Source organism: Vombatus ursinus, unplaced genomic scaffold (genome assembly GCF_900497805.2).
Source record: "Vombatus ursinus unplaced genomic scaffold, bare-nosed wombat genome assembly UNPS02014841.1, whole genome shotgun sequence".
In the NCBI taxonomy this organism is placed as follows: domain Eukaryota; kingdom Metazoa; phylum Chordata; class Mammalia; order Diprotodontia; family Vombatidae; genus Vombatus; species Vombatus ursinus.
Window position 1 is genome coordinate 5761602 of NW_020954619.1, and position 13927 is coordinate 5775528.

Consider the following 13927-nt stretch of genomic DNA (forward strand, 5'->3'; position numbering starts at 1 on the left):
GACACAATGTATAGTATTTATTATATAGGCTTTCTTGAAATGGAAATTTATTGCTTTATATTTTGAATCTTCTCTTATGTTCTTCTGTACATTTGGCAATGGTTTTTTTAATTTTGTATTTAAGTTTTATATTTAAGTTTATTTATGTTTTCTTTTCTTATTTTGTATTTAAGTTTAAAATTTAAAAATTTACAAAAAAAAGGGGGGGGGGGAATGAGGGAACCCTTTATATAATATAACCCTGTATATAAGAGAAGTTAAAATACTGTGAGATACTTCTGGCAAAATAGCATTTCACATTCAGTTGTACCTTTTGTAAAAAAACAAAAAACAAAACAATGCATTATCTAGAAAAAATACTATTAGACAGAAAGGTAGCAGAATTTGTTTAATAACAAAGTGGTTTGCTGTTTTTTTTTTGTTTGTTTAGAAAAAAGAGAAAGTTTAAAAGATACACAAGGCTCACACAGTAAATTGTCAATGATTATTGTTCTTTTTTATACTGTAACACTGACACAAAAGTTACATACTACCCCAGTGTTGTGTAGAGCATGAAAAGAATGTACACAACACTAACATAAACACAACAGAAGATGCAATGAGTATCCACTTTTAAATGACAGAGGACTGCCTCTTTCAAAATACAAGCCAAAAAATATCTGAAACCAAGTAATTTTAATTATACGCTCTGTTGCTACATATGCATTTGAAATGCTTGCCTCTCATTCAGAAGCCAGGATAAACCAAATGCAGAATACAATGAAAAATGATATGACTCACTTTCACTATTAGGCCACAGCAACAACAGAAAACAGTAACATTCCTTTGGTTGGTTTTTAATGCAGAATGACATAGATTTCTAATTTCTGTCTTGCTTTTTTCCCTTTTACTTCCTTTCCAAATCTTTTAATCCACATTTCTGAGGTGTAGGTACTTTATGTCTTCTGGGCATTCTTCAGGTTCCACTTCTGCCCAAAGATGATGCACTAGAGAGAAAATAAAGAGGGGAACATGAGTAAGACTTTCTTTTTGCAATATGATGTAATCAAATTTAATTTTACAAATACCTGTCATTTTCTGGGATTCTGACACCCAGCTTTATTCATTCTTCTAGGTTTATTCTCTTAGCTCAGAGTCTTCTAAGAGAACTAACCTTATGGGGTCATTTTGAGTCTGACTGTCGATCTCTGACACAGATAAACTGAACAGGCCATCATGAATGCACTCACATCTTTATACTGAAGCTCTCCTTGATTCCTTCTATTAATGGTACCCTCCAGCTTCTCAATTTATTTTTTATTCACCTATCTGGATACATATTACATCCCCTTTAGTATTGAATGTAAATTCCCTGAGAGCAAAGATTATTTCATTTTTTAAAAAATCACTAGTGCCTATACCCAGCAAGTATTTAATAAATGGCTGCTGAATTAAATTACTCGAGTCCAAAGAATGTCTCTGAATACTGTGTGAGGAAAAAACAAAACAAGTTCTTTCCTTAAACTGCTGAGAATTTAACTTAAAATACAACTGACTGAGTCACCATACTGCCAAATGATCAACTATAACCAACATAACCAAGTTTCCTGGGGGAAAAAAATACCCTGTCTCTTCCTTATAAAAAAGTGAATCTCTCTTACTTTCTAGGACCTCTCATTTCTAACTTACTGACATTTATCAAAGAATTCAAAACAACACAAATGCTCAGCCGCCTCTGCCTCTTATTTGCCTGACTTCCTTCAAAACCCACTTGTTGCAAGCGGTCTTTCCTGGTCTCCCTCCGAACCCACCCTTGAGCTGCTAATGCTGCCCCTTCTGTACAATCTTTGTCCATGCTATATGTGCCCAGTTATTTACATGTTGCATCTCTGAGGGCAGGACCTGGGGTTTTTTTTTGTTTTGTTTTGTTGGTTTGGGTTTCTCTGTTGTTGTTGTTGTTGTTTTCTATTCTTTGTATTTCCATAGCTTAGCACAGTGTCTGGCACATACTTATTCTTTTAATAATGCTTGCTGACTGACAAATTATTCTGATAAAAGCTAATGAAAACCCTTGGTAAGAGCATTTTAAGCACTGTAAAATAGTCCTCCTATAACACTCAACATGGGTCAGCTCCTGAATAGAAGGGTAGCTACATAAGCAGGTATGTACCCATGCTAAATCAACATTGTCAGCTGGAGGACATCCCAGTTCATCTGTGCTCCAGGCTGGTTCTAGGTCCTCTAGGCATATTAGGCATATAGGCTTGAGTCAGAACCAGATATTCTGGAGAATGAAGTCAAGTGGGACTTAGGAAGCATTGCTAACCAAAAGGGTAGTAGAGGTGACAGAATTCCAGCTGAGCTATTTAAAATCTGAAAAGAGGATACTGTTAAAGTGTTGCACTCAATATGCCAGCAAATTTGGAAAACTCCACAGTGGCCACTGGATTGGAAAAAATCAGTTTACATCCCAATCCTAAAAAAAGGCAATGCCAAGGAATATTCAAGTGACCAAATAAATTGTGCTCATTTCACACACCAGCAAGGTTATGTTTAAGATTCTGCAAGCTAGGGGTGGAGCCAAGATGGTGGAGTAAAAGCGGTGACTTGCTCAAGCTCTCCCCTAAGCCCCTCCAAATACCTATAAAAAAAATGGCTCTAAACAAATTCTAAAGTAGCAGAACCCACAAAAAGACAGAGTAAAACAAATTTACAGTCTAAGACAGCCTGGATGGTTGATCAGAAAGGTATACTGCACCAAGCAGGGAGAGGAGCACAGTTCAGTGTGAGCGCACAGGCAAGGCAGGCCTCTGTGAACCTGGAGCAGGCCTCAGAGGACTGAACTGCGGGCAGCTGTGGCAGTTTCCAGACTTCTCAACCCATGAACGCCAAAGACAACTTAAAAGGTCAGTGGAAAAACTCTGTGACTTTGGTGAGAGAGAGAAGAAAGGTTCCAGCCCCAGTCCCTAAGCTCGGCCCTGGGGCTGCGGCTGCTTCCGGAGCTTCCAGCCCACAGAATGAGGGGAAATCAAGTGGCTGAACAGAGGGGAATTGCAGGGATCTCTCTGCTGAAGCAGGGTTCTCTTGCTTTGCCCATGCTTGGATCTGGGTCACAGTTCTGGGTGGCGGTCCTGGAGCAAGGAGGAGTGCTGGCATGGTGGAACTTGTAGTGGTGGTAGACAGGAAATCCTTCTCACAGTTCCAAGGCAGAAAAGAGTGCTTGTGGTTACTCATAGACCAGAGTACAGGCCAGGAAAGGAGTAAACACCTCACCCCTTATCATACCACCTTGGAAGAACTGAAAATTTACAGGTCCCTAGAAGTATCTCTGAAAACAGCTGCACAAAACCCCTGAAGCTTGGGAGTACATTCTCCACACTGGAAGCAGACCCCTACCTTAACAAAGAGTTTAAAACTCAAGTAACTGGCTGGGATCATGAATAAACAAAGGTCCAAAAAAAGTCAGACCACAGAATCTTTCTTTGGTAACAAAGAAGATCAAAACATACAACCAGAAGAAGACAACAAAGTCAAAGCTCCTATATTCAAAGCCTCCAAGAAAAATATGAATCTGTCCCAAGCCATGGAAGAGCTCAAAAAGGAGTTTGAGAAACAAGGAAGAGAAGCAGAGGAAAAACTGGAAAGAGAAATGAAAGTGATGCAAGAAAATCATTAAAAACAAGTCAAAAGCTTGCTAAAGGATACCCAAAAAAATACTGAAGAAAATAACACCATAAAAAGTAGCCGAACACAAATGGCAAAAGAGGTCCAAAAAGCCAATGAAGAGGAGAATGCCCTAAAAAGCAAAACTGGCCAAATGGAAAAGTCCAAAAGCTTACTGAAGAAAATACTTCCTTAAAAACTAGAATGGAGAAATTGGAAGCTAGTGACTTTATGAGAAATCAAGAAATTATAAAACAAAACCAAAAGAATGAAAAAATAGAAGAGAATGTGAAATATCTCACTGGAAAAACAACTGACCTGGAAAATAGATGCAGGAGACAGAATTTAAAAATTATTGGACTATCTGAAAGCCATGATCAAAAAAGATCTTAGACATCATCTTTCAAGAAATTATCAAGGAAAACTACCCTGATATTTTAGAACCAGAAGTCAAAATAGAAATGGAAAGAATCCACCAATCTCCTCCTGAAAGAGATCCCCAAAGGAAAACTCCTAGGAATATCGTAGCCAAATTCCACAGTTCCTAGGTCAAGGAGAAAATATCGCAAGCAACCAGAAAGAAACAATTCAAGTATTGTGGAAACACAATCAGGATAACACAAGATTTAGCAGCTTCTACATTAAGGGACCAGAGGGCATGGAATATAATATTCCGGAGGGCAAAGGAGACAGGATAACAACCAAGAATCACCTACCCAGCAAAACAGTGAAATAGGGGACTTTCAAGCATTCTTGATGAAAAGACCAGAGCTGAATAGAAAATGTGACTTTCAAATACAAGACTCAAGTGAAACATGAAGAGGTAAATAGGAAAGAGAAATCATAAGAGACTTATTAGGTTGAACTGTTTACATTCCTACATGGAAAGATGATATTTGTAACTCATGAGACCTTTGTCAGTATTAGAGTAGTTGAAGGGGGAAAAATTATACGTATGTAGATAGATAGATAGACAGACAGACAGACAGACAGACAGATAGATAGATAGATAGATAGATAGATAGATAGATAGATAGATGGCACAGGGTGAGTTGAAAATTAAGGGATGATAACTGGAGAATAAAATTAAGGGATGAGAGAGGATTATACTGGGAGAAGGTGAAAGGGAGAGGTAGAATGAGGTAAATTATCTCACATAAAACAGACAAGAAAAGGCTTTTACAGTGGAGGGGAAACGGGGGAAAGTGAGAGGGAATGAGTTAATCTTAGTCTCATAGGATATAGTTTAAAAAGGGAATGACATACACACTCAATTGGGTATGGAAATCTATCTTACCCTACAGGAAAATAGGGGAGGAAAGGGACAAGAGAGCAGGGGGATAATAGAGGGAAGGGCAGATTGGGGGAAGGGGTAATTAGAAGCAAACACTTTTGAGGAGGGACAGGGTCAAAAGAGAGAACAGAATAAATGGGGGGTGGGATAGAATGAAGGGAAATATACTTAGTTTTTCACAACATGACTACTATGGAAGTGTTCTGTATGACTATACATGTATAACCTGTACCGAGTTGCTTGCCTTTTCAATGAAAGTGGGTGGGGAGGGAGGAAGTGAGAAAATTGGGAACTCAAAGTTTTAAAAATACATGTTAAAAAAATGTTTTCACATGCAACTGGGAAATAAGAAATACAGGAAATGGGATACAGACATCTATTCTGCCCTATGGGAAAATAGAAGAGGAAGGGGATAAGAGAAGAGGGGAGAGATAGAAGGGAGGGTAGATTAGGAGAAGGAGTATACAGAATGCATGCCATCTTGGGGTGGGGGGAGGGATGAGATAGGGAGAAAATCTGGAACTCAAAATCTTGTGGAAGTGAATGATGAAAACTAAAAATAAATAATTTTTTTAAAAAAAGATTCTGCAAGTTAGGCTTCAGAAATATGTGAACCCAAAATTACCAAAAGCACAGACTGGTTTTTGAAGGAGAGGAACTAGAGATCAGGTTGCCAACATTAGCTGGATTACGGAGAAAGAAAGGGAGTTGCAGAAAACCACCTATTTCTGCTTCACTGGCTACACTAAAGCCTTTAACTGTGTGGATCACAGTGGCAAGTCCTCAAAGAGATGGGAGTACCAGATCATCTTACTCGTTTCCTAAAGAACCTATATGCAAGCCAAGAAGCAACAATTAGAACTGAACAGGGAACAACTGGTTGGTTTAAGATTGGAAAAGGAGTACAACAAGGCCGTAGAGTATCACCTTATTTATTTAACTTATGTGCAGAGCACATCATGCAAAATTCCAAGCCGGTTGAATCAAAAGCTGGAATTAAGGTCACTGGGAGAAATATCAACAATCTCAGATAGGCAGATGATACCATTCTGATGGCAGAAGTGAAGAGGAATTAAGAAGCCTCTTGAGGAGGGTGAAAGAGGAGAGTGTAAAAGCTGGCCTGAAGCATAACAAACAAAAAAAAAACTAAGATCTTGGCAATAGGCCCCATCGCTTTCTGGAAAATAGAGGAAGAAGAAATGGAAGTTGTATTTTATATTCTTGGTCTCAAAGATCACTGCAGGTGGCAACTGCAGTCATGAAATTAAAAGATGCCTGCTCCTTGGAAAGAAAGCTATGGCAAATCTGGACAGCAAAATAAAAAGCAGAGACATCACTTTGCTGACAAAGGTCTGTATAGTCAAAGGTATGCTTTTTTCTAGTGATAATGTATGGCTGTGAAAAGTTGGACTATAAAGGAAATCTGAGCACCAGAAAATTGATGCTCTTGAATTGTGATGTTGGAGAAGACCTTTGTTTTTGTTTTTGTTTTTTTACTTTTAGGCAATTGGGGTTAAGTGACTTGCCCAGAGTCACACAGCTAGTAAGTGTCAAGTGTTTGGTCTGAGGCCGGATTTGAACTCAGGTCCTCCTGATTTCAGGGCCGGTGCTCCATCCACCGTGCCACCTAGCTGCCCCCAGAAAAGACTCTTGAACATCCCTCAGACAAAAAGGTGATCAAATCAGTCAATATTCAAAGAAATAAATTCAGGCTATTCACTGTAAGGTCAAAAACTGAACCTTAAATAATTTGGTCGCATAATGAGAAGACAGGACTCACTGGAAAACACCCTGATATCGGGAAAGATTGAAGGCAAAAGGAAGAGGGGACAGCAGAGGATAAGATGGAAAGATGGTACCATGGAAACAACAAACATGAACTTGGACAGACTTTGAGAGATAGTGGAGAACAGAAGGGCATGGCATGCTATGGTCCATGGGGTCATGAAAAGTCAGACATGACTGAACAACAACAGAACTAGCCCAAGCAACTAAGGACAGCCTGGACAATCCAATAAATTATAACCACTGTGAGATATGGCCCTGCCATATCCTACTGTGGCATAATAAATATTGGTGGAATTGAAAGCAGGCAATGGACTCTGCATGGCAGAGTCAATGCAAAATATAGCTACTTATGTCCCACAATGACAATCATAAGAGTACACATTATATCAAGTGTAAGAGGTACCCATATCTAATAAATTATAAATGTCTGGACCTTCTTAAAGATTCACTCTCTCTGTGCAGCACGATGGTAAATTAGATGCTATTAATAGTTCCTACAATGACTCTACAGGGCACTGGCATCAAGGAGGTTCCAGAGGTTATGCCTTTGAATGATACGAACCCTATTTTGTCAGCAGAGCTCAAGACCTTTGTTTCTGAACTTGTCGTTACTTTAGGGATTCTTATTGAACACAGAATACAACTGAATTAATAGCTGCTAATTGTTCTGTATATATTTTATAACAGCACATATACTGTATGTGGGTATATGTTAATATTTTATGGTACTATATACTTAAATCCTAAAATAACTGATGTAAGGTAGGTAGCATTAAAGTGGAGGAAAAAAAAGCTTTCAAAGAATATTCCTATCGGGATCCCTCTTAGGGAGTCTAAGGACTAGAAAGAGCCCTGAAAGGTCATGTAGCCCAATGATGTCAAACTCAAATAAAAACAAGGCCACTAAACCACACATAAAGATTCCTGCAGTCACATATTGACTTAGAAAACCATACATTAACATTACATTTTACTATATTTTTATTTATTTTGTTAAGCATTTCCCAGCTACATTTTAATCTAGTTCAGGCCATACTTCGGAATATGGGAGGCCACATACCATGCATGGGCAACCTGACATCTCTGTTAGTCTAGCCCAATGGCTCTAACTTTTTTCAGCAGACTACTTCTGCCCCAATAATCACATGCCTCAATCTACTTCCACTAAAAAATTCATCAGAATTCCTGGGAAAGGGGTATTACTTTACTCTTACTGATTTCCTATCACATTCTCCACCATAACGGCTACAAACTTTTTCTACTCTCAAGTCCCCATACTTACAGTAGATGATTTAGCCTCTTGTTTCACTGAAAAGACTGAGGTTAATTGGTAGCTTTCTCAAATTCCTAAGTCTATTCCTATAAAATTTTTGAGCAACATTATTCATTCTCTTCTTCTAATTCAGTGAGCTGGTATATTCTGTTATTTCTACTTTCACAACATCTCCTTAGATGTCCCCTTCTCTTCATTCACAAACCCACCATCCCAGTTTAGGAAGAGGTATGCTTACTCTCTGCCAAAGTTAACTGCTCTACCTATGCCCTTTTCCTAACTCTACTCTTCTAAGCCAAATTTCTTTGTTTTTTTTAAACTGATGGCAAGTTTAATATTTATAATAGTAACATAAGCATATGGCTTAAAATCCATTTCTTTTAATTTTTTTATTTAGTATTCCATTTTTCCTCAATTACATGTAAAAACAATTTGTAACATTTGGTTTTAAAACTTTGAGTTCCAAATTCTCTCCCTTCCACCCTCCCCACCTCCCTTCACTGAGAAGGCAAGCAATTCGATATAGGTTATATATGTGTAGCCATGCAAAACATTTCCATAATAGTCATGTTGTGAAAGAGCCCCACCCCCCCAAAAAAAAACTCTCAAAAAAAAGAAAGTTTAAAAAGTATGCCTCAATCTGTATTCAGACACCATCAGTTCTCTCTCTGGGGATGGATAGCATTTTTTCATCATAAGTCCTTCAGAATTGTCTTAGATCATTGTATTGCTGAGAATAGCTAAGTTATTCACAGCTGATCATCTTACAATAATGCTGCTACTTTGTACACAGTACATTTCACTTTGCATCAGCTTATGTAAGTCTTTCCAGGTTTTTCTGAGAGTATCCTACTCATCATTTCTTACAGCAGAACAGTATCCCATTACAATCACATACCACAATTTGTTCAGCCATTCCCCGATTGATAGGCATCTCCTCAATTTCTGATTCTCTGCACCAAGAAAGATCTGCTATAAACATTTTTGTACATACATGTCCTTTTCCTTTCTGTTTTTTATCTCTTTTGGGATATACACCTAAGAGTGGTATTGCTAGCTCAAAGGGTATGCATAGTTTTATAGCCCTGTGGGCATAGTTCCAAATTGCTCTACAGAATGGTTGAATCAGTTCACAACTCCACCAACAATGCATGAATGTCTCATTTTTCCCACACCCCTCCCCTATTTGTTATTTTCCTTTTCTGTCCTATTAGCCAATCTAAAAGGTATGAGGTAGTACCTCAGAAATATTTTAATTTGCATTCCTCCAGTCAATAATGAGTTAGAGTATTTTTTCATACAGCTATAGGTAGCTGTGATTACCTCATCTGAAAACTATTCATATCTTTCGATCATTTATCAATTGGGAAATGGCTCTTATTTTTTATAAATTTGACTCAGTTCTTTATGTGTTTGAGAAATGAGGCCTTTATCAAAGAAACTTGCTTCAAAAAATTTTTTTTCAGTTACTATAACTTATTTCCATCCATCCGATTCCACCCTAATTTATTCTATTCTCTCTCTCCTTTTACCCTGTCCCTCCTAAAAAGTGTTTTGCTTCTGATCACCTACTCTCCCAATATGCCCTCCTTTCTATCACACACTCCTTTTCTTATCCCCTTCCCTCCTTCTTTCCTGTAGAGTAAGAAAGACTTCTATATCCAACTGAGTGTGTATTTTATTCCCTCTTTGAGCCAATTCTGATGAGAGTAAGGTTCACTCACTCCCCTCCACCTTCCCACTCTTCCCCTCCACTGTAAAAAACTTTTTCTTGCCTCTTTTATATAATTTACCCCATTCTACCTCTCCCTTTCTCTTTCCCTTTCTCTCAGTACATTCCCCTTTTACCCCTTAATTTTATTTTCTTAGATATTGACCCTTCATATTCAACTCACACCTGTGCCCTCTGTCTATATATATGTTACTCCTAACTGCCCTAATAATGAGAGAGTTCTTATGAGTTACAAGTACCATCTTCCCATGTAGGAATGTAAACAGTTTACGCTTTTTAAGTCCCTTATAATTTCCCTTTCCTGTTTACCTTTTAATGCTTTTCTTGAGTCTTGTATTTGAAAGTCAGATTTTCTATTCAGCTCTGGTCTTTTCATGAAGAATGTTTGAAAGTCCTCTATTTCACTGAATGTCAATTTTTTCCCCTGAAGGATTATACTCAGTTTTGCTGGGTACGTGATTCTTGGTTGTAATCATAGCTCCTTTGCCCTATGGAATATTATATTCCAAGCCCTCTAATCCTTTAATGTAGAAGCAGCTAAATCTTGTATTATCTGACTGTGTTTTCACAGTACTTGAATTGTTTCTTTCTGGCTGATTGCAATACTTTCTCCTTGACCTGGGAGCTCTGGAATTTGGCTGTAATATTCTTGGGAGCTTTCATTTGGGGATTTCTTTTAGGAGGTGATTGGTGGATTCTTTCAATTTCTATTTCACCTTCTGGTTTGAGAATATCAGGGAAATTTTCTTTGACAACTTCTTTAAATATGATGTCTAGGCTCTTTTTTTGATCATGGCTTTCAGGTAGTCCAATAATTTTTAAATTCTATCTCCTGGATCAATTTTCCAGATCAGTCATTTTTCCAATGAGACAGTTCACACTGCCTATTTTTTTCATTCTTTTGGTTTTGTTTTATTGTTTCTTGATTTCTCATAAAGTCACTAGCTTCCATTTGCTCAATTCTAATTTTTAAGGAATTATTTTCTTCACTGAACTTTTGTGCCTCTTTTTTCTTTCCATTTGGCAAATTCTGCTTTTTAAGGCATTCTCCTCATTGGCTTTTTGGACCTCTTTCACCATTTGGCCTAGTCTGTTTTTTAAGGTGTTATTTTCTTCAATATTTTTTTATGTCTCCTTTACCAAGCTTTTGACTCATTTCTCATTATTTTCTTGCATCGCTCTCATTTCTCTTCCCAATTTGTCCTCTACTTCTCTTACTTGATTTTTAAAATACTTTTTAAGCTCTTCCATGGCCTGAGATCAATTCATATTTTTCTTGGAGGCTTTGGATGTAGGAGCTTTGACCTATCTTCTTCTGAGTGTGTGTTTTGATCTTCCTTGTCACCATAGTAACTTTCTATAGTCAGACTTTTTTCCATTGTTTGCTCATTTCCTCATCTTATTATTTGATTTTTAACTGTTAAAGTAGGGCTCTGCTTCCAGGGTGGAGGGCACACTGCCCCAAACTTAAGGAGTCTGTGCAGTTGTTTTCAGAGATATTTCTTGGGACCTGTAAGTATTCAGTTCTTCCAAGGTGGTATGATCTAAGGAGAGGTGTTTACTACTCTCCTGGTCTGTGTTCTGGTCTGTAAGTGACCACAAGCACTCCTTTCTGCCCCGGAACTGTGAGGAGCAGCACCCCCCCCGCCGTGGCCCCAAGTTCTGGTGTACTAGTGCTCTTCCTTGCCCTGGGACTGCCACCTTGGCTGAAGTATAGGCAAAGCAACAGAATCCTGCCTGCAGTGCTAGCAAAGAGACCCCTGTAATCTCCTTCTGACCTCCTTGTCAACTCCCTTACCATCTACGGGCTGAGAGCTCCAGAAGTAACTGCTGCTACTACTGATTCAGTGGCTCCCAAGGCCTGCTCCTGGTTTCCTGAGCCTGGTATGTGCTCCACTCTTACCCAGGTACAACAGACCTTTCCTGCTGACCTAAGTTGTCTTGGGCTGGAAATTTGTTTTGCTCCATCTTTTTGTGAGTTCTGCCACTCACAGGCAGAAACAGGATTTTGTTTAGAATCATTATTTAAAGGTGTTTGGGGGAGAGCTCAAGGGAGTCCCTGCCTTTACTTGGCCATCTTGGCTTTACCTCCTCTTTTATTCCCTAAATTTCTTTAAAAAGCTGTCTACAACCAGCATCCCTATTTTCTCTTCACCACTTGCAATATGTCTTCTATACTCACCACACGTAGCATTCAAAGTTCTCCATAATCTTTCGTCACCTTGGATTTGAAAACTTATCTCATGCTATTCCCCTCAAAATACTCCATGTTCCATGCAAATGAAACTGTATGTTGTCCCTGGTACATACCCTGTGTTTTCTGCCTCTGCACTTTGCTCAGGCTGTCCTCTATAGCTGGCTTTAAGTCTCAACTAAAATCTTATTGTCTACAGGAAGCCTTTCTCAATCCTTCTTAATTGTAGTGCCATCCTGCTGTTAACTATTTCCTATTTATCCTGTATATAGCTTGTTTGTAAATATTTTCTTGCTGTTGTCCCAATTAGATGGTGAGCTCCTTAAGGCAGTGACTGTCTTTTGCCTCATTTTGTATCCCCCAGCACTTAACACAGTGCCTGGCACATTTAAAAATGCTTATTAACTGACTGACTGAAAATTCTTCCTCCATTTCTATCTGTTGAATCCCTCCCAGGAACAAATACAAAATTTATCATTCCAAGTCCTTCATAACCACGCCCTCCTACCTTTCTAGATGTCTTACACCTTATTCCCTCACACATACTCTTCCATCCAGTGACACTGGCCTCCTGGCTGTTCCACAAATGAGGCACTCCATCTCTTGCCTCCAGGCATTTTTTCTGAATGACCCTCATGCCTGGAATGCCCTCCCTCCTCCTCTCTATCTACTGACCTCTCTGGATAACCTTCAGTCCCAACTAAAACCCCACCTTCTACAGGAAACTTTCCCTAACTCCTCTTAATTCTAATGCCTTCCCTACAGCAGCATCCTCCCCCACCATTTTTTCAGCTTTCTTTTGTACCATCTTCCCCCATTAGATTGTAAGCTCTTTAAGGGCAGAACCTATCTTATTATTTGCACCCCTAGTGCTCTGCAATGTGCCTATCACATAGTAGGCACTTAATAAATGTTTATTGATTCCTATCCCTTCAGCTGAACCTCAAAAAGGTAATCTGTTTACACTTCTCATGTATTTATCATTTATTATTTTGTATTTGTTCCATGAATTGAAACAAATACTATACAAGAATATAGAGAAGTGCACAGAATAAGAAAGAATAGATGGTTTGCAATTTTTAGCAATGCAGGAAATAGTTATATCAATGATCTCAATGAAATACATTATAGCTGCTTATGCTGACCGGTAACATCACAAATTCATGTTATACAACCTCAATTGGGCCCTCACTGCTGCCAGGAAGTCCTTTTATTTATCTCTAATTCATTCCCTATCTCACTTCCAATAGAAGTTATTCTAAACCTTCTCCGCTTTCCTCAAGCTTTCCATACTTCCTCCTCCCTACTGTCTCTGCTAAGAACCTGGGCTTTTAGTTTACTGAAAAAATCGAGGTCACTCAACATGAACTCCTTTTTTTCCCCCATTTCCTTCATCTCAAAACCCCTTGATATAATCTCTCACTCTTTCCTCCTGTCCCCCGCCACAAAAAGATGGCCCGTATCCTTGCCAAGATAAAATCCCTCCACATGTACACTTAATCCAATCTTCTGCTGCATTTTTTTCCTAACAGACTGAATTCTCAATCATTTCCCTTTTGAATTTCTGAACTCTCCCTATTAACTTGCTCCCTCTCTACTGCCTTCAAAGTCTCTTCCATACTTAAAAATCTCTTCACTAGCCCTTACCTCAAGCTCTCCTCTATATCTCTCCTCCCTTTCTCAGCTGTACTCCATTAAAAACCTATGTGCATTTGCTGTCTTAAATCCCTCTCCCGTCACTCACTCCTCAACCATTAGAATTTGACTTTCAACCTCATTACTCACCTAAAACTGCTCTCTCCAAAGTTACCAATGATCTCTTAATTACCAAATATAATCATTTTTTTCTCAGTTCTTCTCTCCACCTATCTGCTGCATTTGACAAGGCTGACCACCTCTTCCTTCTGGATACCCTCTGTTCACAACACTTACCTCTCCTGGTTCTCCTCTTACCTGTCTGACCATATCTTCTCAGCCTTCTTAGCTGGTTCAACATCTATATCT

General features: G+C 38.7%; 1 protein-coding gene across 1 annotated transcript in view; it reads right to left on the reverse strand.

Annotated features, from left to right (window-relative positions):
• Nucleotides 1-375: 375 nt before the first annotated feature.
• The window catches only part of DTD1 (D-tyrosyl-tRNA deacylase 1), a 233718-nt gene continuing 220166 nt past the window's right edge, over nt 376-13927 (reverse strand). Inside the window, exon 6 of the mRNA XM_027840346.1 lies at nt 376-986. The gene's annotated coding sequence lies outside the window, so the exon portion shown is untranslated. The remainder of the gene's footprint in view (nt 987-13927) is intronic.